The sequence below is a fragment of the Odocoileus virginianus genome, chromosome 6, assembly GCF_023699985.2.
Source record: "Odocoileus virginianus isolate 20LAN1187 ecotype Illinois chromosome 6, Ovbor_1.2, whole genome shotgun sequence".
NCBI lineage: Eukaryota > Metazoa > Chordata > Mammalia > Artiodactyla > Cervidae > Odocoileus > Odocoileus virginianus.
This window is the reverse complement of record NC_069679.1, coordinates 48,231,352-48,258,264: the sequence shown is the minus strand read 5'-3', so window position 1 is coordinate 48,258,264 and position 26,913 is coordinate 48,231,352. Positions and strand designations below refer to the sequence as shown.

General features: G+C 39.0%; 1 pseudogene; it reads right to left on the bottom strand.

Annotated features, from left to right (window-relative positions):
* Positions 1–9,621: 9,621 nt before the first annotated feature.
* On the bottom strand, positions 9,622–9,952 carry LOC139035537 (peptidyl-prolyl cis-trans isomerase A-like; annotated as a pseudogene).
* Between the last annotated feature and the right edge of the window lie 16,961 nt (positions 9,953–26,913).

Sequence of the window (26,913 nt, the reverse complement as noted above, 5' to 3'; positions counted from 1 at the left end):
GAGGTACTGTTGCACACCCACAATAATGGTTAAAATGAAAAACACAGGCAATGTCAGTATGGGAACAAATGAAAATACACCTGTTGGTGAGAATATATATTGGTATAGCCAATTTGGAAAATTCAAACTTCAAAAAAAACCACATGAAACCAAACGACATAGGGATTTAGGCTTAGGTAGTAAAATCTATAAAGAAAAGAAAGAAAATGATTAGCTTTGGGTGGGGGAGTGATGCCTGGGAGGATATGCAGGGGTGCTTCTAGGGTGCTAGCAATGTTCTGTTTCTTAACCTGAGTGAGGGTTGCAGATGTTCACTTTTTTATTGAGCTGTCTGTTTTGGGGTGAATGACTTCTCAACTACCAACCATTACCTTGCTGACTGAGCCAATCTTTCTGAGCCAAGCATTAAAATATGAAAGACAAGGTAGGTCTGATTTCTGGGGATGGCAACAGTGAAGGAGAGGAGAGACAGATGCAAAAAAATACTGCAAAACATGAGGCAGTTTGAGAAGCTGAAAGAGGATGGCCATTAAAGTAAGAAGCCCCAAGTTCAGGACTTAACTGGTTTTTCAATCTAGGCTGTAAGCACTCTCTAGCTTATGACCCGGGTATGTCTCCTAACTTGCCTTAATTTCACTTTCTCACCTGGGACTGAAGGGAGTTTGATAAAATGGATGTTTTTGTTTTACCACTTTGTAAGCTATTAAAATGCCATATACAATTTTGCTAATGTTTGATCAGAAAAGGGAAGGAGTGAGGATGACTGAGATTTTGAGTCAGAGTGATGGTTTTGGTGATAGCATGAACTAAATGATTTGGAAAAGATACTCTGTTTATGTGTTTATGCCAGAACATCAAGGTAGAATTATCAAACAGATTTAGAACCTAAGTTTTGGTACTCTGAAAAAAAGGTCAGAATTGGTGAAAGAAACTAGATATTACCCGCCTAAGGATAATAATTAAAGCCACAGGAGTCACTTCGTATCGTTGGAAGAGAATATAGAAAAACAGTACTGAGGACAGAAAAAGAAGTAAAGGAGGAGAGGAAATCAGCCTTTATTGAGCACCTACTGAACTGTATGCCCACTGCTCTACATTTATTATCTCATCTATTCCCCTCAAATTCCAAGATAATGAATGGAAGCCTCCTTTGGCCAACTGACAGTGTAGACTCACAGTAAGGGAAAGAACCAGCATTTCAAACCAGCTTGACTCCAGCTTGTATGGTGCACTACACCATTCCTGGAGCCAAGTGTATCTCATAGAAGTCCTGGCAAAAATGTGAGTCAAGGAAGAATAAGTCCCGAGAAAAGACCATTGGATTTACATGATTTGTACCAAGGAGTTTCTGGAACACAGAGCAGTGTCTGTGCTCCATCTGCTGTGCTTCTGTGAGCATGGTTAATCCAGACAAACATTTGTGTTCTAGACCTCTGGCAATAAGGAAAAAAGTCAAGATGGTAACTGTGAAAATTAGCGTAATGAAAACAAAGTCACTTCTTAAAGCCTAGCTAGAGACTCTTTTGCCAAGTGCTTTAAATCATGCCGAAGCTTGAAAGAGAAATGGGAATAACTCAGACATGATTCAGTGTTGTTTGCTGCTTTGTTCATGTACTGCTGAGAACTATCTTGAATGTCACCAGTAGTATGAGTCCTTCACTTTGGAAAACACTGAGGTGTTATATAATAATGTTCACTGTTTGGAGTGCACTTTCAGTCACCTGAAATTCTAAGGAAAAAGATTGAGATGGCTTTGCCAGCCAAGGACATTATAACTTAGAATGAAAGGTAATTTTGCTGGTGCTAAACACATGCCTTTTGGAAAGCAGCAATATCTCCTCAAAATTTAGAGGTAATTCACTGTATCTATGAGGAAAACTTTTCCCTACTAAGTTTATTAGAACTATTTACTCTTGAAATAGCATGTTAACATTGAAAAAAAATAGTAAAAGAATGTTCCACCCCAATATAATTACTGGTTTCTTACTGCATGTTTTTAGATTTGCAGATGAATAATGTGTGCATTTTTGGCAGAGACTGCTGTGGAATTTTCAATTGATTGCAGGAGTATGGTGTCTTCTGTCTTTATTTACTCCCTCTTTCTGAGTTCTATAGAAGACCATATATATTATTCTGCTCTTTGTACTTAAGACGTCTTGGGCTTTTCCCTGAAAATGCATAAAATGCATACTCTTTTCTTACCCCTGCAAATTATTTAACTAGTCATTATCCAATTGAAGGATGTGAGTTTCTAATTTTTCATATTCTAATTAGTGCTTGGATGAATATCTTTGTACATACATCTTTTCTTGTATATTTAAGCATGTCTCATCTCAGTTCCCAGAGTGGATTTACTCTGCACAGGGGCATCTGGGATTTTTAATTTTGATAGGTACTGATGTATTGCCTCCATGTACCAAATGTTTCTCCACAGAGCATTACCAAATTTTTAGATTTTTCCCTGTGAACTTTGGAAGGGTAGATTATTTCAAGTCCTACCTAATATTTTTCAGGACTGATAACAGAATCATTTGGTTAAACTGGGGGAAATGAGATTTGGTTTACACAATTTGTTCAGGACACAAATTCCTTGCTGCAGCTCCTGCAGCTACACACCCACAACTAGTAGAAACATGGTTGCTTATGCAGTCAAAGCAGCCAGCAAAAACCTGGAAAAGTGCCAAGAATGACTACAAACAGCTCCACCTACACTTTTTTTTTTTTTTTTTTTGCAAATTTGCTAGCCTAGCAGTATCTAAAAGATCCTTCAGCGTTTGGGTTACAGAGAATCAACCTGATAAGAGGGAGGGAGTTATTCATTTCATGAAAAATTTCTCTAATATGATAGGAGCTGAAAATGATTTTTATTTCATTTTGCTTCAGTGCTGAAGTGGCACTGGGAGGGAGAAAGTAGAGCTATTAGGCTATAGGGTCCATCTGCACTGGGGCTTATATAAGAGTGTGAAACATTTCCAGGAATGATAAGCTCAGTTAATTAGAGCCACAGTAATTAAGGGAGGGGGGAAAAAATTCAATGTGGCGTGCTAGCTTACTGACTTTTCAAAAAAATTTTTTTTACATTTTTAAAAATTGAAGTATAGTTGATTGACAGTGTTTCAGGCATACAACAAAGTGATTCAGTTATATATATTCTTTTTCAGATTTTTTCCCCTTATATGTTATTACAAGATATTGAATATAGTTCCCTGTCCTATATAGTAGGCCCTTATTGTTGGGACTTTTAAATATTTAACAAATTTGTAGGCTTGTAATGGACTGAATGTTTGAGCATCCTCTCCCCCTAAAATATTTGTAACTCCTAACACTTAATGTGATAGTATTTGGAGATTGTGCCTTTATGAGATAATTGGTGTTAAATTATGTCCTGAGGGGGGCCCTTACAAAGGGATTAGTGGCCTTATATTAATAGGAAGAAGATGCGAAAGAGCTGTTTTCCAGCTCCAGCTCAGAGACACAGAGGAAAGGCCATGTGAGGACCCAGTGAGGAGGCCATCTGCCAGCCAGGAAGAGAGGAACTGTAATGGCCAGCACCTTGATCTTGGACTTCCAGCCTCTAGAACTGTGAGGAATAAATTTGTGTTATTTAAACCACCCAGTCTGTGCTAGTTTGTTGTGGCAGCCAAAGTTGACTAAGAGTATTTCTTTTGTTATTCAGTAACTCATTCATGTCCGGCTCTTTGTAACTCCATGGACTGCAGTACACCAGGCTTCCCTGTCCTTCACAGTCTCCCAGAGTTTGCTCAAACTCATATCCATTGAGTTGGTGATGCCATCCAACCATCTCAACCTCTGTTGTCCCCTTCTCCTCTTGCCTTCAATCTTTCCCAGCATCAGGGTCTTTTCCAATCAGTTGGCTCTTCACATCAGGTGGCCAATATATATTGGAGCTTCAGCTTTAGCATCAGTCCTTCCAATGAATATTCAGGATTGATTTCCTTTAGGATTGACAGGTTTGATCTCCTTGCAGTCCAAGGGACTCTCAAGAGTCTTCTCCAGCACCACAGTTCTGTAGCTCTAGTTTTCCACAGATTCATGAAAGTCCATCCAAAAGAAAATTGTCATAACTCTTTAATAGTGTTCTGTCTTTCTTTAAATTGACTGCAAACAACACTTTGTGTAGTTTTTGCAAAATTTGGAAACTGTTACCTCTTTAGGCATGGCAGGTAACTATTGGGGAATTCTTCAAGTTATTTACTATACCCAAAGTTGCATCTCAGGAGTGACTTGCATCTCAGGAATGGCTTGGAATTTGGAATTGTTAGATAAGAAGTTAGGCATGAGCAGGGAGGGGGTGGAAAAGGGTGCAAGCTGATCTCTAAATCTCACCCCAGACATGCCCAGGAAAACTCACAGATATGCTACAAAAATAACCACAGAGACTTTTCCAACTGCTGCACAAGCACTCTAGGCACACAGTGAATACAAATTAACCATGGGGGCTTCTGGACCTCCCAACACATGCTAGCCCTAGGCATATAGTGGATACAAACTAACCACGGGGGCTTCCTGAAGTAACCTTAGGCAACTAGGGGCCCATGACTGGTTCATAAATATTGTCTACATACATACATCTGATTATAACAATGAATTATGGGAAGATGTGAACAACAAAGCCTGTTGTTATGTAGCTTGCAGCTGTCAATGGGCCTTGAGCATATGCCCATTTGCATTCCCTTTCTTGACTGATGGCAGGTATAAGCCCTATTTTGCCCAGGGCACAAGCAAAAGGAGGAGACAGGAAGAAGAAAAGGGTGATGCCAAGAGGGATCTTTATAACTCCTTTGGGGCTGGCTTGTTCCCATGCCTTGGGAGTATCTGTTTAATAAAAGTATTAAAGTAGTATTAAAGTAAAGGAAAAAAAATAAAGTAACTGTCTACTTAAACTGTAACTGAGCTGTAACTTCTCTGTTGGTTCAAACCCTTTAGTCCATCATTCCCAATTTTTGTTGCAATGAACAAGGGAGAGAAATAAACCAACCTGACAACCATTCTGTCTCTAGAGTTGAATAAGAGGCATATAAATGCAGGTCTAAACTCATTCACTTGATGGACTGTAAGTAGTGGTACACATGGGTAATTGATTATTTGATGATACCAGGAAAGCATACTACTTTTATTGAGCTTTGATGTTTTGTTATGATAATAGTAATATGTTTAAATTTTTTAAACCATAATCTTTTAGACATATGATATCTGGGATTTGTTTCAAAATAATATGGAGTTGCAACAGGGTGTAAATTATTGGCCATATCAAGGAAGTGATAGTGGTCTAGGGAATGGTAATTGCAAAAGCTAGATGATGGATACAGGGTGTTCTTTGTATTCTTTTCTACGTCTATATATGTTGACATTTTCTGTACTAAAATATTGTTAAAATAATTTGTGATTATGTATAACTAGTGACTTATACCTGATGAAATTAACATATAAAGAATCAGCTATTCAAATGTCTTCTGAAGCATGGAAATTTAAATCCTGGCCATTAGCATGAATTGAACTTCACTTACACATGCATTTATTCAGCAGCCACTAAATGCTTCCCTGTAGATTTTCCTCATTTAATTTCTGCAAAGGTAGGTGTCATCCCCATTTTACAAAGGAAGAAAATGCAGATTCTAGATAAGTAATACACAGGTAGAAAATAGCATAATTAGGATTTTTCCTTCATTTAGTCTGTCTCCCAAAATTCATGTTTTATTTCTGCTATACCATGCTGCTTCTCAGACATATCTGAGCACCTTTCCTCCATGCTGTTTTTCTTTTAGTAGTGAAAGCCTGGCACAACAGGTGGACAAACATGTGGAAGATTTCTGGAGTCTTTGTCCTCTCCTTTCCTGTTAAGGCAGCTGCTGCTGCTACGTCACATCAGTCCTGTCCGACTCTGTGCGACCCCACAGATGGCAGCCCACCATGCTCCCGTCCCTGGGATTCTCCAGGCAAGAACACTGGAGTTGGTTGCCATTTCCTTCTCCCTTGCATGAAAGTGAAAAGTGAAAGTGAAGTCGCTCAGTTGTGTCCGACTCTTTGCGACCCCATGGACTGCAGCCTACCAGGCTCCTCTGTCCATGGGATTTCCCAGGCAAGAATACTGGAGTGGATTGCCATTGCCTTCTCCATTAAGGCACCTAGAGGTCCCCCAAAAAAGTGAAAGTGAAAAGTGAAAGTCGCTCAGACACGTCTGATTTTTCCAACCCCATGAACTATACAGTCGATGGAATTCTCCAGACCAAAAATACTGGAGTGGGTAGCCCTTCCCTTCTTCAAGAGATGTTCCCAACCCAGGAATCGAACCCAGGTCTCTGGTCTTGCAGGTGGATTCTTTACCAGCTGAGCCAGCAGGAAAGCCCTGAGTTCCAAAGCAGAAGTTACAAGTTTACTGCACCTAAAGGAAACCATGAAACAAAGAATTGATAAAATTCTAGACCTAACTCACCAAACTTTTGTTCTTCAAGAGTTCATTAGACCATTATTGCATACATTTGTGTCAGTTACTGTTCAAACTGTACCCTCATCATACCAAACTGATACCCTCATCTCCCTTTCAGAACATAAATTAAGAGCTCAAACTTGAGGACTTTATGCTAACCTTGAGAGCATTATGCTAAGTGAAATAAGTCAGATAGAGACAAATTCTGTATGATCTCACTTAATATTTGGAATCTAAAATATCCAAACTCAGGGACTTCCCTGGTGGGCCTGTGGCTAAGACTCAACACAGGGGGCCCAGGTTCAATCCCTGATCAGGGAACTAGATCCCACATGCTGCAACTAAGACCTGGTGCAGCCAAACAAACAAATACATACATAAACACCAAACTCTTAGAAATAGAGTAGATTTGCAATTGCCAGGGGTGTACTGAGGGGCAGGGGTGTGGTGAAAGAGAGAAGAATGGGTAAAGGTGGTCAAAGTGTGCATCCTTCAGTTACAAGATAGATGAGTTCTGGGGAGCTAATGTACAGAATTGTGACTATGGTTAATTCTGTATTGTATAGTTGAAACTTACTAAGAGAATAGATTTTAAAAGTTCTCAAGGCAGGAAAAATAATGCTAACTGTAAGATGATGAATGTGTTAACTAAACTTACTGTGGAAAACACTTTGCAGTACAAACATATCAAATCATCATGCTGTGTGCCTTAAACTTAATGTTATATTTCAGTAAAGCTGGTAGGGGGGAGGTCTTAATCCTAACACAATTACCTCTCTCCTCCTCCCTCCGGTATCCCCACTCCACCCTCAGTCGGAAGCAGCACCTGCACAGTTCAGGAAATGGACTGGCTACAAGATAGAAAACAGAGTAGCCTGTCCAGCCTCCCTTCACTTTCTCCTTTCTCTTAGTAAGAACATACCAAGTTTGCAATGTAAGGGAGCTTGGGACAGCTCCCTAATTCCAAACCAGTTATTAACAGTGGACCTTTAAGAATACGTAATATAGAATGTGACACAGTTTAAAAGCCCCATCATAAAGTGTGTGGAGGAAAGAGACCAGATTTTATAAGCGCTCCTGGTTAAAAGCAAGACTTGAATCAAAGAAAGGCCTTATGTGGGATCTGGGTATTTACATTCTCTTTATTCTCCATCACCTACCCACCCTGCAAATAAAAATCACCATACTTAGGCAAATCTAGACTTACCTATGCTTAATATTTTAAGCACCCCATCTGACTAGCCTACAGAGTGGGTCATGTGGGATAAACTTTTAACTCCATGGTGTACTTTCCCTGCCCCTGGATTTCTGCAACTCTGGGCCAGAAAAACCTAAGATGACAGAGTAAGAGCACAAACTCCAGTTTTATCCAGAGAGCTGTCCTTTGACCAAGCAAGAAGACCAAATCACCAGAGAAGATATAACATATTTGATTCTTTAAAAAAAAATAAAATTAGATGCTTAAGAGTTGGAAAACTAAAAAATGAGAAATTGAGAATTTCAAGTAAGAGTGAGAGAATACCTACAGATTATTTAAGGGCATAAACTCAAAAATGCCCCTGCCTAACCTATTGAAAAGGCTTTCAGTAGGATGAAAAAGTGAGAGCTGCCTTTTCCCCTGGCTAACACATCTCTCTGGCAGCAGAAAATTAATAGATGGGGTAAGGTATTATTTGGGACTTCCCAGGTAGCGCTAGTGGTAAAGAACCCACCTGCCAATGCAGGAGACAGAAGAAATGCGAGTTTGATCCCTGAACTGGGAAGATCCCCTGGAGAAGGGCATGGCAACCCACTCCAGTATTCTTGCCTGGAAAATCCCATGAACAAAGTAAGGAGCCTGGCGGGCTACAGTCCACGGGGTCGCAATGAGTTGGACACGACTGAAGGGACTTAGTACACAGCACAAGGTATTATTTAGTAAAGAATTGAAGCCCTAGACAGCATATTAAAAAGCAGAGACATTACTTTCCCAACAAAGGTCCATCTAGTCAAGGCTATGGTTTTTCCAGTGGTCATGTATGGATGTGAGAGTTAGACTATAAAGAGGGCTGAGCGCCGAAGAATTGATGCTTTTGGTTTTGGTGGGGGTTTTTTTAATTTTTTTTTTTTTTTTAAAGAATTGATGCTTTTGAATTGTGGTGTTGGAGAAGACTCTTGAGAGTCCCTTGGACTGCAAGGAGATCCAACCAGTCCATCCTAAAGGAGATCAGTCCTGGGTGTTCATTGGAAGGACTGATGTTGAAGCTGAAGCTCCAATACTTTGGCCACCTGAAGCGAAGAGCTGACTCATTTGAAAAGACCCTGATGCTGGGAAAGATTGAGGGCAGGAGGAGAAGGGGACAACAGAGGATGAGATGGTTGGATGGCATCACTGACTCGATGGACATGGGTTTGGGTGGACTCCAGAAGTTGGTCATGGACAGGGAGGCCTGGCGTGCTGCGGTTCATGGAGTCGCAAAGAGTCAGAACGACTGAGCGGCTGAACTGAACTGAACTGAAACCCATACCTTGATTTAAATTTAGATATTTAGTTTTTCACATGTACTAAAAACTGATTTTTCCATCCTTCTGCCATCTGTACACATGTGCACAAGATCTAGAAGAAAGTACTCAGGTACCCTCTTCCCCTTGAGCTCTTCAAATGAAACTCATTTTGCTTTTCCCCTCCCCAACTTTTTTATCTTTAGCAAGGTACCGCCTTTTGTAAATAGTCCAGGCTCAAAACTTTATCTTCATTTTTCTGATTTAGCTTTTATTTCATAATCCTAAACTTGGATTCTGCGATCCAACTAGAGTAGGAGGGAAATAAGGAAAATATAGAACCCAAAAAGCTCCAGCACATGAATAGATGTTGAGTATTTTCAGATAGCACAGAGATTATGGGATGGAGTGAAGAGATGAAGTTGGTGGGATATACTCCTGAGCTATAGAAGGAATGGTACAGAAGCTAAAACACAGGTCATTTATTGAAGTTTTCTATTCGTGCATGCATGTTAAGTCACTTCAGTCATGTCTGACTCTTTGTGGCCCCATGGACTATAGCCCGCCAGGCTCCTCTGTTCATGGGATTTTCTAGGCAAGAATACTGGAGTGGGTTGCCATGCCCTCTTCCAGGGGATATTCCCAACACAGAGATCTTATGTCTCCTGCACTGGCTGGTGAGTTCTTTACCACTAGTGCCATCTGGGAAGCCTGAGTTGTCCACAGTCAGCATTAAAGAGCTTCTTGGTGGTTCTGCCATTCCTGGGCCATGGCACTCCATGGCTTCCACAATATTCATGTCCTCTTCTACCTTGCCAAAGGCCATAGGTTTGCCATCCAACCATTCAGTCTTGACAGTGCAGATGAAAACCTGGGAACAGTTTGTGTCGGATCCAGTATTTGCCATGGACAAGATGCTAGGACCCATGTGCTTCGGTATGAGACTCTCATCGTCATATCTCTCCCCACAGCTGGATTTGCCATAGTGCCATTATAATGTGTGAAGTCACCACCCTGGCACATAAGGCCCACAATCATTCACAATCGTTTTGCAATCTGTGAAAGCAGGAATCTTTTTAATGAAGTTCTTTCTCCCCAGTGCTCAGAGTATGAAAGTTTTCTGCTATCTTTGCAACTTTGTCTACAACAGCTTGAAAAATACATGGTCGGAGGGCTTACCACGCACAGCGCTATCAAAGAAACCACAGAGTTGACTGTCTGGGATGTGGTAGTGTCTGCAAAGTCAAACTTTCTTCATTCTTTAGTGCAAATTGCTTGTCCTCTTGGAAAGGAACCTCTTTTGCATTTTTTTACCTTTATCTTCACAAAGACTTCAACTCAAATGAGTCTTTACCATATTTCCTTAAGATGACTGAGTCTTGTGGCCCTCTATGAATTTAACCTTTCCTGTCTGCCCTGACTATCTTGCCTGACTTCCATTGTGATCTTCTTCAAATATTTGATCTTCTTCAAATATTGCTTTCATTTTGAGACTCCCCTGAGCATTACCCTACAGAGTGTCTAGGCCCTATCCAACCCTGGATTTGAGCAGGCTTGTGGACAATGATGATAGTGTACAAAAATACTTAGCATCATCCCTGGCATATCGCAGGCACTGTTTACTTCTTTTTCTTTTTATCAAGTTAGTTTCTTTACTGTCTCAAAGACCACCAGTAGTAGTCCAAGGCCTACCTTGAAGATATTGCAGATTTGGTTCCAGACCATCACAATAAAGTACATCACATGAGTTTTTTGGTTTCTCAGTGCCTATGAGTTATATTTACACTACTGTAGTCTATGAAGTGTGCAAAGCATTGTATCTTAAAAATACATACCTTAATTTAAAAATATTTTATTACTAAAAACTTCTACACATCGGGCTTCCCTGGTGGCTCAGTGGTAAATAATCCTCATTCCAATGCAGGAAACACAGGTTTGCTCTCTGATCTGGGATGATCCCACATGCAGCAGAGCAACTAAGGCCATGTGCCACAATTGTTGAGCCTGTGCTCTAGAGCCTGGGAACCAATACTACCAAGCCCGTGCACCACAACTACTGAAGTCCAGGCCTTGTGGAGCCCATAGTCCTCCACGAGAGAAGCCAACACAATGAGGAGCCCACGCACCACAGTGAAGAGTAGCCCTCCGCTTGCCACAACTAGTGAAACGCCCACACAGCAACAAAGGCCCAGTACAGCCAAAAATAAATTTTAAAATATATTTTAAAATGCTACCCATCATTTTTGCCTTCAGTGAGTTGTATTAACATCAAAGATCACAAATAAAATGTGACCACTGTAACAAATATAATGAAAGTTTGAAGTATTGCAAGGATACCAAAATGGGACACAGAGACATGAAATGAGCAAATGCTGTGGCAAAAATGGCACCAGTGCACTTGTTTGATGCCACAAGCCTTCAATTTATAAAAAATGCAATATATGTAAATTGCAATAAAGCTCAATAAAATGAAATATATCTGTATTCTCCCTCCAAGAAGTGTATTCACTTCAACCTTCTGCCTCTCCAAATCTAGCAAATGTGAACAAATTCAAATTCTAGGAGCAAATGGAAAACCACAACTTATTCTTGGCTAAGAAATTCAACATCATAAAAATAATGTTATTTAACATGTCAAAAATACTAATAAGTTTCTAGGAGGAACAAAGGAAATGGGAGGAGGGGAGGTAGCAAGACTGATTCTAAAGCTCATATGGAAAAAATAAACAAGAGTGGCCAGAAAACTGGCAAAAAAGAGTGATAAAGGGAGATGAGCATCTGTTAGATATTAAACTATAAAGCCTCAGTAAGGGCACTAATCCATCCTCAGGACCTAAACACTTACCAAACATACCAGCTCCAAATACAAATACATTGAGGATTAGGCTTCAACATAAGAATTTTGGGAGGACAAAAACTTCAGTCTGTAGCACCAAATGTCCATGGATAGGGAATTACAGAAGAAAACAAAAGCAGTGATAGTATAATATAAACAATATACCATTAAGTTAAAAATTAAGGTGTAGAAAGTGTATATACTATGTGACGTTTTAATAAAAAGAGAAGCTATATAGATAAATATACATATCCATGAGGACAGCAATGCAAGTAGGACTTTTCAGTGTATACCTTCTGATACCGTTTTGTTTTTTAAACTGTATGAGTTAAGTGTATTACCTTTGTTTAAAGAAGATAATGCCTTCCTAACTATAAACAGGACTTTAAAACTTAAGAGTTGGGAAGAGGTCTTCTCTGGTAGTTCAGAGGTTAAGAATCTGCCATCCAATGCAGGAGACGCAGGTTTGATCCTGCTCTTGGACCTGGAAGCCTCAACTCCTGAGCCCACATGCTACAACTGCTGAAGCCTGCACACCTAGAGCCCATGCTCCGCGATAAGAGAAGCCACCACAATGGTTGGGGAACAAAGATGCCACGTGCCACAGGGCAACTAAAGCCCTGCATCACAACTACTGAGCCCACACTCTGAAGCCCATGCTCTGCAACAAGAAAATCCATTGCAATGAGAAGCCCATGCACGGCAACAAAGAATAGCCACCGTTTGTGGCAGCTAGAGGAAGTCCGGGCACAGCAGAGAAGATCCAGTGCAACCAAACATTAATTAATTAATTAAACTATTTTAAAACTACTAGGTATAAAATATTGAGGATATATTAAATAGCACAAGGGATTATATTCAATTATCTTGTAATAATTTTAAATGGAGTATAATCTGTAAAAATACTAAACCACAGGTTTCCCTGGTGGCTCAGTGGTAGAAAATCCTCCCGCCAGTGCAGGGAACATGGGTTCAATCCCTGGTCTGGGAAGATCCCACATGCTGCGGAGTAACTAAGCCCATGTGCCACCACTATTGAGCCTGTTCTCTATGGCTCGGGAGCTGAAACTCCTGAGCCCATGTGCCACAGCCACTGACGCCTACACGCCTAGAGCCCGTACTCGGCAATGAGAGAAACCACCGCAATGAGAAGCCTGTGCATCACAACTAGAGGGTAGCCCCTACTCACTGCAACTAGAGAAAAGTCCATGCAGCAATGAAGACACTGCACAGCCTAAATAAACAAAAAAAATTTTTAAGTGACTGAATCACTATGCTGATATCTCTGAAACTAATATAATAATGTAAATCAACTATACTTCAACAGGAACAAAAGTGTTTAAGACCATGTTTTCTATGCAGGGGCCATGGGTTCAATGCCTGGTTGGGAAATTAAGATCACCACATGCCACATGCACAGCCAAATTTAGAAAAACAATTTTTTAAGAGAAAGACAGATACTGTGTAATCTTTTTACATGTGGAGTCTTAAAAACTCACAGATACAGAGAACAGATTAGTGGTTGTCAGAGGCAAGAGGTGAAGGATGGGCAAAATGGATGAAGGAAGTCAAACAAACTTCGAGTTAGTTATAACATAAATAGGTAAGGGGAATGTAATGTACAGAAAGGCAAATATAGTTAATATTGTATTGCATATTGAAAGTTGTTAAGAAAGTAAACCTTAAAAACTCTTATTGCAGGGAAAAAATATTTTTTAACTATGTATGGTGATGGGTGTTAACTAGATTTATTTTAGTGATCATTTTGCAGTAAATACAAATATAAAATCATTATGTTGTCCATCTGAAACTAATATAATATTTAATGTCAATTATACCATAATTAAAAAAAGATAAAACTTGGCAATTTTGTCCTTCAAAGATTTCCTCCATATAAAAATCTGATAAAAAGCCTGATTCTTGGTCCTGGCAGGTTATGCTTCCCTAGACTCAAGGATTTCTCCAGTGGTTTCTCTAGAAACCTTCTGAGTATATTACATGGTGAAGTGGGAAAAGCTTATGCTTGACGTTCCCATATACTGTTGTTGTTCAGTTGCTGAGTCATATCCGACTCTTTGTGATCACACGGACTACATCATGAGGGCCTTCCCTTGTGGCTCAGCTGGTAAAGAATCCGCCTGCAATGCGGAAGATCTAGGTTCAATCCCTGGATTGGGAAGATCCCCTGGAGGAGGGAAAGGCTACCGACTCCAGTATTCTGGCCTAGAAAATTTCATGGATTGTATAGTTCATGGGGTCACAAAGAGTCAAACACGACTGCTACCGACTCCAGTATTCTGGCCTAGAAAATTCCATGGACTGTATAGTTCATGGGGTCACAAAGAATCAAACACGCCTGAGCAACTTTCACTTCAGTACAGCATGTCAGTCTTCACCTTCTTCTGCTATCTCCTGGAATTTGCTCAAGTTCATGTCCATTGAGTCAGTGATGCTATCTAACCATCAGTCCCTTATACTACTGTCTTTCAAATTCTAGTTCTGTCAACAACCTGATGTTGAATATTTCAAATCACTAAAGCATTCTGGTGGCTCAGACCTTAAAGAATCTTCCTGCGATGCAGGACACCCAGGTCCAATCCCTGAGTCAGGAAGATCCCCTGGAGAAGGGAATGGCTACCCACTCCAGTATCCTTGTCTGGAGAATTCCATGGACAGAGGAGCCTCGGTTTACCATCCATTGGGTCGCAAAGAGTCAGACATGACTGAGTGACTAACACTTTCTAACAAAGCACTCTGAGCCTTGTTCTCCTTATTTGTAAATTTAGAAATAGTAATGTTCATCTCATAATGTTACAGTGATTTAGAGATAAGGCATGTGAAAATCCCTGGCATATGGTAACTGACCGAAACCCATCCCTCTTCTTATCCACAAAGTGATTTACAAATTAATGAAGAAACAAGTGAACAGCTTCCCCAAGCAGTAATATTTGCCTTATTTATAGAAACCTGTACTACCAGTTTCTAAACACAGGGGCAAACCAGGTCTTTTAGAAGTTTGCCTTGGCTTGTCTCTAGCACTTCAATTTTGGAACATTGTGCTCTTGAGGTGTATCACACTATGCCCTGATTTTAAAGGCTAAATCTGGCTTTGTCAAGGATATTTGGTTTGTAAGGATCTCTCTTACAAGCTTCCATGAGGTCCTCAGGTATGACAAGGCAGAGTCTCTGCCCCTTACATGATAACCATTTATAGAGAATATAAGATATTTAAATAAATAGCAGTTACACAAGGCAGAAAGTAATGTATGTCTTAAGGACATAAGAGATGTACAGAGAAAATGCTATGGAGATTTAATAAGGAAAAATTACTTCCAACTGGAGATGATAAAAATGGGTTTACTCAATCTTTCATTAGACATTTGTCATAGATGTGTCTCTGCAAGGTATTAGGCTAGACACAGAATACAAAATTTAAATTATATCACACTTGTTCTGGGGGAACTAAGAACTAAGGGAGAAAGCCACAGAAAAAAACAATTGCAGTACTATGGGGTAGGGACTGTTTTATAAGAGGTATGTTCAATGTGCTTTGGAAGTAGAGATAAGAGTGATTAACTCAGTGTACAGAGACTGAGGAAAAAATGATGTTTGAGCTGGTTCTTGACAGATAAGGAGGAGTTTACCAGATAGAGGAGATGGGAAATTATATTTATTAAGATGTTGTCTTTTTATTTTGAAAAGTGGAAAGAATCTAAACATTCAGAAGTGGGGTAAATCCAGAATTGATCAACAAAGATCAGAAAATCAGAAGAAAGTATGAAGTGAAATAGTTTTTACTATGATATGTGAGTAGAAATTAATGAATTTGATCCAGTTACATCATGAGAAACGCTGGGCTGGAAGAAGCACAAGCTGGAATCAAGATTGCCAGAAGAAATATCAATAACCTCAGATATGCAGATGACACCACCCTTATGGCAGACAGTGAAGAGGAACTAAAAAGCCTCTTGATGAAAGTGAAAGAGGAGAGTGAAAAAGTTAGCTTAAAGCTCAACATTCAGAAAACTAAGATCATGGCATCTGGTCCCATCACTTCATGTCAAATAGATGGGGAAACAGTGGAAATAGTGTCAGACTTTATTTGGGGGGGGCTCCAAAATCACTGCATATGGTGATTGCAGCCATGAAATTAAAAGACACTTACTCCTTGGAAGGAAAGTTATGACCAACCTAGACAGCGTATTAAAAAGCAGAGACCCTTACTTTACCAACAAAGGTCCATCTAGTCAAGGCTATGGTTTTTCCAGTGGTCATGTATGGATGTGAGAGTTGGACTGTGAAGAAAGCTGAGTGCCGAAGAATTGATGCTTTTGAACTGTGATGTTGGAGAAGACTCTTGAGAGTCCCTTGGACTGCAAGGAGATCCAACCAGTCCATCCTAAAGGAGATCAGTCCTGGGTGTTCATTGGAAGGACTGATGTTAAAGCTGAAACTCCAATACTTTGGCCACCTCATGCGACGCGTTGACTCATTGGAAAAGACCCTGATGCTGGGAGGGATTGGGGGCAGGAGGAGAAGGGGACGACAGAGGATGAGATGGCTGGATGGCATCACCACCTTGATGGACATGAGTTTGGGTAAACTCCGGGAGATGGTGATGGACAGGGAGGCCTGGCGTGCTGTGATTCACGGGGTTGAAAAGAGTCGGACACGACTGAGCGACTGAACTGAACTGAACTGATGATGGGATTAAAGACAGTGAGGAACACTATTAAAGATATTCAAACTGGCACAGGATAAGGTTAAAACTTTGAGTTAAGGATATTAAGTGTACAGTTTAATACAGGACAAGTTGGTTAAGGGTACAGTAAGAGCAAGCAGGGCAAGTAGGAGACTATTAAAATAGCTGGGTAAGAAGTAACAGAGTCAGACTTCCCTGGTAGGCCAGCATGGGTTCACCTAAGCCAATGCAGGGCACGTGGGCTCAGCCAAGCACATGCGCCACAACTACTGAGCCCGTATGCTGCAACTACTGAGCCCGTACACCTAGAGCCTGTACTCCACGAGGGAAGCCGTTGCAATGAAGACCCCACACACTGCAACGAAGAGTACCCCCATTAGTCTCAACTAGAGAAAGCCTGTGCGCAGCAACAAAGACCCAATGCAGCCAATAAATAAATCAAATATTAAAAAGTAACAATATCATGTAGAAAGTGGCAGGAGGAACAGAAGGGAGAGGCCAAATGACAGAAGTATTGCAGACATGGGGTGTGGTGATTGGCAACTTGAGTGCTTGAGAGGATGCTGTACCATTAACAGAAATAAGAAATGTAAGGCTTGGGGGAAGTCAAAAGTGGACACACTAGTTTTGTGAATCTACAGAAGATCAGTTTCCGTAGAGCAATAGAAGCAACAGGTAAGATGGGACAAATGGTTAAGGAGTAATTTGGAAGTGAGAAAGTAGAGGCAGCAAACACAGCTACTTTATGTGAACTTTGGCAGGGAAAGAAAAGGGTGTATGAGGAGAGATATTGAGGGTTTTCACTGTATGATGCACTGGAGAGATTGAGCTTACTTGTAGATGGAAAGGGAAAATGAAAAGCAGACCAAAACTTGAAGACAAAAGAGAATGGGGTAAATGATAGAGCAAGGTCATGGTTTCAGAGGTATTAGTGAAGAAAAAGATATGAACTATTTGTGTGATAATAATTTCTAAGCATAAGAGATAAAGAATTTCAGTTTCTACTTCAGATGATCTCAGGTGATTTGCAGATAATTTTTTCCTGTATGGAAAATCTCACCCTGCTTTTTTTTTCCCCAGTCCCTTGGCAATGAAAGCAATTTCAGATTGGCTTGCAACATAGCCTACTTAGTAAGAGACACTGTTAAAGTAAAGTGGGAGTTCTGTCATTGTTTTCCCTAGTATTCCTGCTGCAGAGAACCGCTTGTTCAACCACCTCAGATTTGATATCACAATACTCTATGAGTGGCTCTTCAAAAAAAGCTGCTCAATTTGGATAGATGTTGATTTTCACAACTTTACCAATTCAGACATTTTAAAAGCCTGGAATTAAAGAATAAAGCTTCTAGAAGAAAACATAAAAGAATATTTCCATGGCCTTAGAATAGGCAAAGCCTTCTTAAACAGGACAAAAACACACTAATCATAAATAAAGGGAAGATAAACTGGATACTGTTAAACAATTGTTAAGTTTTGTTTATCAAAAGACATCAATAAGACAAGAAAAAGACCAAGACACAGATGTCCTCAATATGTAATTAGACACATACTCAGAATACATAAAGAATGTCTATAAATCAGTAAGAACAGCTAAAATGAAAACAGGAAATTTTCAAGTGTTGGATAAGGATTTGGAACAACTAGAACACTCATACATAGCTGGTGAGAGTATAAATTGATACAACTACCTTGAAAAACAGTTTGCTTGTATCTCATAAGCAAATCCAGGACTAAGCATCTACACAGCAGAAACAACTGTGTTTTACTCATACGTCCTACAGTAGAATGAATGAATAAATGTAGTATACTTATATAGTGTAATACTACTCAGCAATGGGAATGAAAGAACCATAACTACACACAATATATATGAATTATACTACATACATCATAATGGGCTAGGAAGTCAGAGTTCTTACTGTATGATTCCATTTGTATAGAGTTCAGAAACAGGCAAAGATAATCTAATCAGTTAGAAAAGAGGATAGTGGTTGTCCTGGTGTGTGTGATGGGGGAGCAATGTAGCAACTAGAAGGGGGAGCAAGAGAAATTTCTGGAATGTGGATAACATTTTCTTTCTTGATCTTGATTTCAACTTGTGAAATTCATTGAGATGTACAATTATGATTCATGCACTTTTCTGTGTACATGCTATACTTCAGAATTTATTTTTTAAGACAGAGGTCTCAAGTCTGTCAACCTTGTCCTCATGATAGGCTCAAATCAAGACATGATCAGGATTGTAATTTATTATTTTCTTTCCTATTTAATCTATTTATTAAAATTATTCACATTTCTCATTAGTTTCTGTCTTCCAAATCTCCAACTGGCAAGTTCTCCACATCTTGAAACCCTATAATGATTTCCACGCAAGAGAATATTACACCAAGTTCTGTGCTTTTGTGGTCTGTGCTTTTGTGTTATAGAGAACAGAGTATCTCTCTTAAAATCCACAAATCTAATGAAATTGCTCAAAATAAACAAATGGAACCTAGTTAAAATTAAAAGCTTCTGCACAACAAAGGAAACTATAAGCAAGGTGAAAAGACAGCCTTCAGAATGGGAGAAAATAATAGCAAACGAAGTAACGGACAAAGAATTAATCTCAAAAATATACAAGCAATTCCTGCAGCTCAATTCCAGAAAAATAAAAGACCCAATCAAAAAGTGGGCCAAAGAACTAAACAGACATTTCTCCAAAGAAGACATACAGATGGCTAACAAACACATGAAAAGATTCTCAACATCACTCATGATCAGAGAAATGCAAATCAAAACCTCAATGAGGTACCACTTCACGCCAGTCAGAATGGCTGCTATCCAAAAGTCTACAAGCAATAAATGCTGGAGAGGGTGTGGAGAAAGGGGAACCCTCTTACATTGTTGGTGGGAATGCAAACTAGTACAGCCACTATGGAGAACAGTGTGGAGATTCCTTAAAAAATTGGAAATAGAACTGCCATATGACCCAGCAATCCCAATGCTAGGCATAAACACTGAGGAAACCAGAATAGAAAGAGACACGTGCACCCCAATGTTCATCGAAGCACTGTTTACAATAGCCAGGACATGGAAGCAACCTAGATGCCCATCAGCAGATGAATGGAGAAGAAAGCTGTGGTACATATACACCATGGAATGTTACTCAGCCATTAAAAAGAATACATTTGAATCAGTTCTAACGAAGTGGATGAAACTGGAGCCTATTATACAGAGTGAAGTAAGCCAGAAAGAGAAATACCAATACAGTATACTAACATATATATGGAATTTAGAAAGAAGGTAATGATAACTCTGTATATGAGACAGCAAAAGAGACACAGATGTATTGAACAGTCTTGGACTCTGTGGGAGAGGGCGAGGGCAGGATGATATGGGAGAATGGCATTGGAACATGTAAAATATCATATGCGAAACGAATTGCCAGTCCAGGTTTGATGCATGATACAGGGTGCTTGGGGCTGGTGCAATGGGATGACCCAGAGGGATGGGATGGGGAGGGAGGTGGGAGGGACGTTCAGGATGGGGAACACATGCACACCCATGGCAGATTCAAGTCAATGTATGGCAAAACCAATACAATATTGTAAAGTAAAATAAATTATTAATTAAATAATTAATGAAATTGCTCAAATAACCAAATGGGTAATAACAAACACTTAGTTTGAAATTCACAACCATAAAATCCTTCCAGCACTACTACAGCTATGGTATCCTTGGTTTGGTCAGTTCTACCGATGCTTTTGTTGCCACATTCTAGTCTTCTGGTCTCCTTGAGAACATTTTGGGTGATAACACTAAGTTCAAAGAACAATAATGATAGTGGAGGGGTGTTAAAGTCAGGAGTTCCTTGTTTATTAGTTATTCAACATTCTAAAGAGACCACTAACTATGCAAAAATACCTTCAATATGGACATCTAGGTACTAGAGGAAAAAAAAAATGTTACCATGGTTGTAAAAAATAAAAACAAGCGTAATGTCATGGATTCCTGGGACTCTAAAAATACTACATTCCTGGTTCAGAGGGCATGCACATTTTGATTGGTATTGCATTTCACCAAAAATGTGATTTGGAAGAAATGACATTTTTAATAACATTCCATTTTCTAACCCAGGAACATGATGTATCTTTTCATTTATTTTCTTGTTTTTTGATGTAAAGTTTTAAAGATTTCTCATTTAGTCCTTACCCATTTCTTACTATGTTAATTTCTAAATAAACATGAGCAATGACTTTGAAACTCCTGGGGACACAGTGCTCCCAAGTGAGCAGAAAGGGAACCCATTTTCCTCTTTAAATTGTGTATCTCCTAGTATAATTCAGGAAGGAAAGACTTTCTACTCATAGTCTCAGATAAATCTGTCTTTTTGTTTTGGCTGAGACAAAGGGAAGAAGAGGAACACATGGTTGTGTTTCACCCTTTTTTGTTGTGGTGGTGAAACTCTGAATGTTATCTCTAATCAGCTAATTTTCCATTATTATTGCTCTTCTACAGAACTGCCATTAGGCCCAGGCAAAATAAATAAATTATTAAAGAACATAGAAGTGTTTCTGATACTCAGGATGGTATAAAACCCTTAACAATCCCTTGTGTGATTAATTTTACTCGGTTTTCAGGGAAATATGTCACATTTGTTGCTCTGTCTCTGAACTAAAAGGCAACTATGTTTAAATGCCACAAAGCAGAGATTCTCAAATTTAACTCAAGACTCCTTTACATTCTTAAAAATTGAGGGCCCTAAAGAGCTTTTGTTTATGTGGATTAAATCTATTGACATTCACCATAATCGAAATTAAAACTGAAAAAATTATCACTTAGAAATAATAATAAACCCATTATGTGTTAATATAGATAACATATTTTTATGAAAAATAACTATATTTTCCAAAACCAAAAAAATTTCATGAGAAGAGTGACACTGTTTCATGTTTTTGCAGATCTCTTCAATGCCTGGCTTAATAGAAGACACATGGATTTTCATCTGCTTCTGCACTCAATTTGTTAGAAAATCACACATCATAAAGCCTCTAGAAAATTCCATTGTACGTCTGTAAGGGAATGAAAGTGCAGATGATGTCTTAGTATTCTTAGTAAAGTAGTTTTGACTTTGTGAACCTCCCAAATGGAATTGGGAACTTCCTACAATCTGCAGACCACAATTTGAGATCCCCTACCACAGAGGGTTGGCAACTTCACGTGGTTCAACCTTACATAATCTTGTTCCTCAAAATATTCAGCACCCATAAGTCAAATAATTACTTACATTTCTTTAAACATGGTATGCATTGCTTCTTAACAATTTTTATACTTTTCATACTTTCAGTAATGTGTGGGTAGTATGACACGTATATTCAACTTTCACCCAAATAAATTTCTGATTTCAGAAAATACGCTAGTAGAAAAGTGCTAAAGGATAAATGATACATATGAATACATGAATTTCCTGGTAAATTCAGGAAAAAGAATGACTAATATAAAAACATTTTTTCATTTTATCACCACTCAAAGAAACCCAAATAAAGCAACAAACTGACCAACTCTTGGGGTTTTTTAATTGTAAAAGTATGAATTCAAATCTTTCATCATCACATTTCATGTTATCAAGTTTTTAAGAAAGTGCTTGATAATGGGGTATAAACTAGTTCATATGAGCTCAGGGGTTCCTGATACCAAACTGTCTTTTATTGAGCTCATCTTGGGATTTGCCCTGCCCTTTGTCCCAGAAATGCCACTTCTGAAAATTATTCTAAGGAGATTTTCATGGATATATACTAATATTTATGTTACAAATCCATGAGGCTGTATATTTTTATATTCAATGCTTTTATAATATTGTCTTGTTGTTGTTGTTCAGTCACTTAGTCATGTCCGACTCTGCAATCCTGTAGACTGTAGCCTGTCAGGCTCCTCTGTCCATGGGATTTCCCAGGCAAGAATACTGGAATAGATTGCCATTTCCTTCTCCAGGAGATCTTCCTGACCCACGGATTGAATTCTTGCATCTCCTGCATTGGCAGGCAAATTCTTTACCACTGAGCCACCAAGGAAGGAATAATCTAAGTGTTCAGTGGTAGAATTAAATAAATTAGGAAGTTATTGAGTAATATTCTGCAGTCATTAAAAGTGAATTTTAGAATTCAATAGTGGCAAAAAAAGTGTTCATGAAATATTAAGTGAAAAGGAGTATGACAAATCAGTGTGTATAGTATGACATAGTATCGTAAAATATATATGTACATTTGTAGAGAAAGGAGGTTAGAAGACAAGTGTGACATGTCCAAATTGCATGTTGAATTCTCCAGAGGGAACTTAGCAGGAGAGTCAGAGCAAAGGTCAAGTTCCTACTCCATTCACCTAGTGCTGCATCTTGGGCACAGGGCTGCCTACAGCCAAGGCAAGGAGATACCTTTTTTCTGAATTGTTCAAAAACATCAGATGGGTTATTGATAGCCTTGGGATTTCATCAAAGTATAAGTATTACTTTTGTGAAAAAAATACAACTATTTTTTAAACATATCTTTTTACAAGCAGACAAGTGATGGTAGTTGAAGCTGAGAATGTTCATTACACTGTTCTTTTAGTTGAAGCTGAGAATGTTCATTACACTGTTCTTTTTCTCCCCATGTTTGACATTTCCTTCAGTAAAAATATCTTTTCTGACACTCTTATGGACATAATACTTTATATAACTTGCTATTTGTTAAAATATTAATCCATAGCTCTTGTCATAACTGGAGCTTTTGGTCTCAAAATCTCTGACTTAATCCAATGCCTGAAGAGTCTCTAAAAGATTAACTTTAAAGCTTCTCAGCAAATACAAGCCACTGTTAATTTAACTTGCAATGTTTCAGCAAGATTAATAGTGACCTTTTAGACTCCCAAAAGCACTATACGTACCTCAAGTATCCACTTAAAATCTAAGCCTGTGGGGGTTTTCGATTTGAAAAAGATGAGTAGGTCTTGGTTGATAGTTCTGACCTGTGTCAGAAAAGTATTCAAAACTATACATGGAAACTCTGTCCTTTTTTCCCCTTTCTTTGAGTAAATAAAGTAACCCTTAAGTTGATGAGCTGTTTACTTGACAATCATCAAAGCCTAAGTTGTCACTTGCTGAAATGTTTGCTTGAAATCTGATCTTTCTAAGCTAATTGTCCCTTGTGCTTCAATCAAAAGTCACAGGAAAGTTTTTCTCCTCTTACCAAATGGACTTATTTTGTGATCACGGTTCCATCCCTAACTGAAGTTGTTAACTTTAACTTAAATGAGAATTTTCTTTTTCACCTTGACCCTGCAAATTCAAGAGAGATCAAATCAAATTTTATCTGTAAGCTTTGGACACATATATTCAATTTCTTTAACTATCTATCTCTGTTTGGAGGTCTCTTAGTCACTTCAAATATACTTGTTGATGGGGAGGGGGAAGGCAGGGCTGACTGAATTAAAATTTTTTATTTTTATTTTTTTGAAGTATAGTTGTTTTATAATACTATAATACCATATTAACTTCAAGTGTACAGTAGAATGATTCAGTATTTTTACAGATTATATTAAGTGCTACTACAAGATAGCACATGTTCAAAAGTGATCCTCTTCTCCCCAATGCAAGCATGATTCTCTTCTAATGTTTCCCAGCTTTTTTTGGTGGGGGGAGCCTCATTGTGAGGCACAAAGGATTTTAGTTTCCTGATCAGGAATTGAACCTCTGCCCTCTGCATTGGGAGTGTGGAGCCTTAACCACTGGACTACCAGGGAAGTCACTCCTTATCTTAATAAATGGCTCCATCATCCACCCAGTGGATGTTAGTGTCCTCAGCATCATCATTTTTTTTCCCACTTGATCTCTTCATATTTCCTCTCACCTGCTTCAAACTATTCTTTCCCACTGTGGCAAATGAGATCATGTCATCCCCTTGTTTAAAACCCTTGAGAAGTTTTTCATGGCTTTTAGGATGAAAACAAAATCCTAAATCCAACACATGGTCTATAAGGCCCCAGATGATCTGGCCCCCTGTCTGCTCCAGCCACTCTCACATCCTATCAATTCTCCCAAACAACCTGCACCTCCTTCCTACCTCAGGACTTCAAATATGATGTTTCCTCTATCTAGAAAGCTCTTTCTCCCTACATCCGATTGCATTTCTAATTAATTAGATGGCTAATAAGTCATCTGGAATGAACAGCAGTTAATCATGGCTAATATTTGAGGTGAGTAATTCTGTGCTAAGCACTTCTTAGGTACTAAATAATTTAACTCCCTGAGCCACCATATGAGGTGGGGCTCTGGGATTATAACTGAGGTGACAGTTATAATGAGGTGAAAGTTAGAGTGTTAGTCAGTCAGTCATATCCAACTCTTTGCAACCCCATGGACCGTGCCTGCTGGGCTCCTTTGTCCGTGGAATTTTCCAGGCAAGAACACTGTAGTGGGTAGCCATTCCCTTCTCCAGGGCATCTTCTCAACCAGGGATTGAACCCAATTCTCCTGTACTACAGGCAGATTCTTTATCATCTGAGCCACCAAGGAATCCCTATAATCAGGGAGTGGGGGAAAGAAGGAAGGAAGAAAGAAAGAAAGGTGGAAGGGAGGGAAGGAGGGGGAAAGAAGAAAGGATTTTTTTTTCATTTATTTTTATTAGTTGGAGGCTAATTACTTTACAATATTGTAGTGGTTTTTGTCATACATTGACATAAATCAGCCATGGATTTACAAGTATTCCCCATCCCGATCCCCCCTCCCACCTCCCTCTCTACCCGATTCCTCTGGGATTTAGATCATGCATTTGTAGAGGCTAGCAAGTCCAAAATTCATAGGACAAGCTGGCAGGTTAGTGATTCAGGTGAATTATACAGCAGTTTTGAGTCTGAAGGCTGAAAACCTGGGCAGAATTTCTATGCTGAAGTTTGGAGGCAGAATTCCTTTTTAAAAAATTAATTTATTTTAATTGGAGGCTAGTTATTTTACAATATTGTAGTGGTTTTAATTTCTTTTCAAATCCTCAGACTTTTGCACTTAAGGCCTTCAACTGATGGGATGAGGATGAGGCCCATCCATATTACGGAGTATAATCTACTTTACTTTAAATCAGTTGATTGTGTAAATGTTAATCGCATCTGGACAAATCGTGACATCACTTATATGAAGAATCTAAAATAGGCAAACTCAGATTGGTTGCCAGGGGGTAGGTAGGTAGGGAAGGAAGCAAGAAGGTACAAGAGTACCATGTACTCCTTTGACCAAAGGGTACAAAGTTTTAGTTATGTAAGATAAATAAGTCCTAGAGATCTATTGTACAGCATAGACTCTATAGTTAACAATATTGTATTTTATACCTAAAAATGGACTGAGAGGGTAGACCTTATAATTGTTCTTACCACACACTTGAAAAAAGTTAATAATAATAAAGAAGGCAAGAGGAACCTTTTAGATATAATGGGCATGTTTATATCACTATAGACTGTAGCAATAGTTTCACAGACATACACTTACCTACAAATTCATCATATTATATACATTAAAAATGTACTGGTTTTGTTTTGTTGTTTTTTGTTTGTTTGGGGGTTTGGGGTTTTTTGGTTTTTTTGGCCATGTTGTGTGGCATGTGGGATCCTAGTTCCCTGACCAGGGATCCAACCCATGCCCCCTGCAATGGAAGCATGGAGTCTTAACCACTGGACTGCCATGGAAATCCCACATATGTACTGTTTTGTATTTCAATCATACCTCAATAAAGTAGTTCAAAAAATGTTCATCACATCTACAAAAATATCCATAATCTAGTTAACAAATAAAATTAAATGTCACAGTGGGGAAACATACTAGCATAGTTGACTAGTGAGCTGTTTATGTATTTTTGTATCCAGAGACCTGTAAGGAGAACTAGGCTGAATAACTTAGAGCCAAGTAGTAGTTGAAGTTATGAAATGAATGAATGAAATTCCCTGCAGAGAGTAACAGTGAGATGGGGAGAGGGCTGAGGGTGGACCATAGGAGACATCACCATCTTAGAGGGGTGGACGGAGAAAGTGGTATCTTTGAAGGTGACTGAGAAAGAGCTACCCATGAAGCTGGAAAAGTACCAAGAGACCATAAAGCCACAGAAATCAAGAGAGGTCAGAGTTATAATGGATGCTAGAGACAAGTCAAGGGAGGAAAGGACTAACATGTCTCCACTGGATCTTGCATTTAGGAAATCCCTGGTGACCTTTAGCAAGAAGAGTTACTCCTGAGAGAGAGGTGAAGAAAGAGAGACCCTGAACTTAAGCATACTATTAAAAATGTGAAGGAATCTTGTATGGAAAAGGAAGGAGGGTAAGAGAGTGATGGTAAAGGAGGATATGGGATGGAAAAAGTTTGGGGGACATGTGTTTTTGAGATACAAGAACATGTTCGTGTTCAGAAAGGAAAGGCAATAAGAGAGAGAGACAGAAGTTACAAGGGCAAAA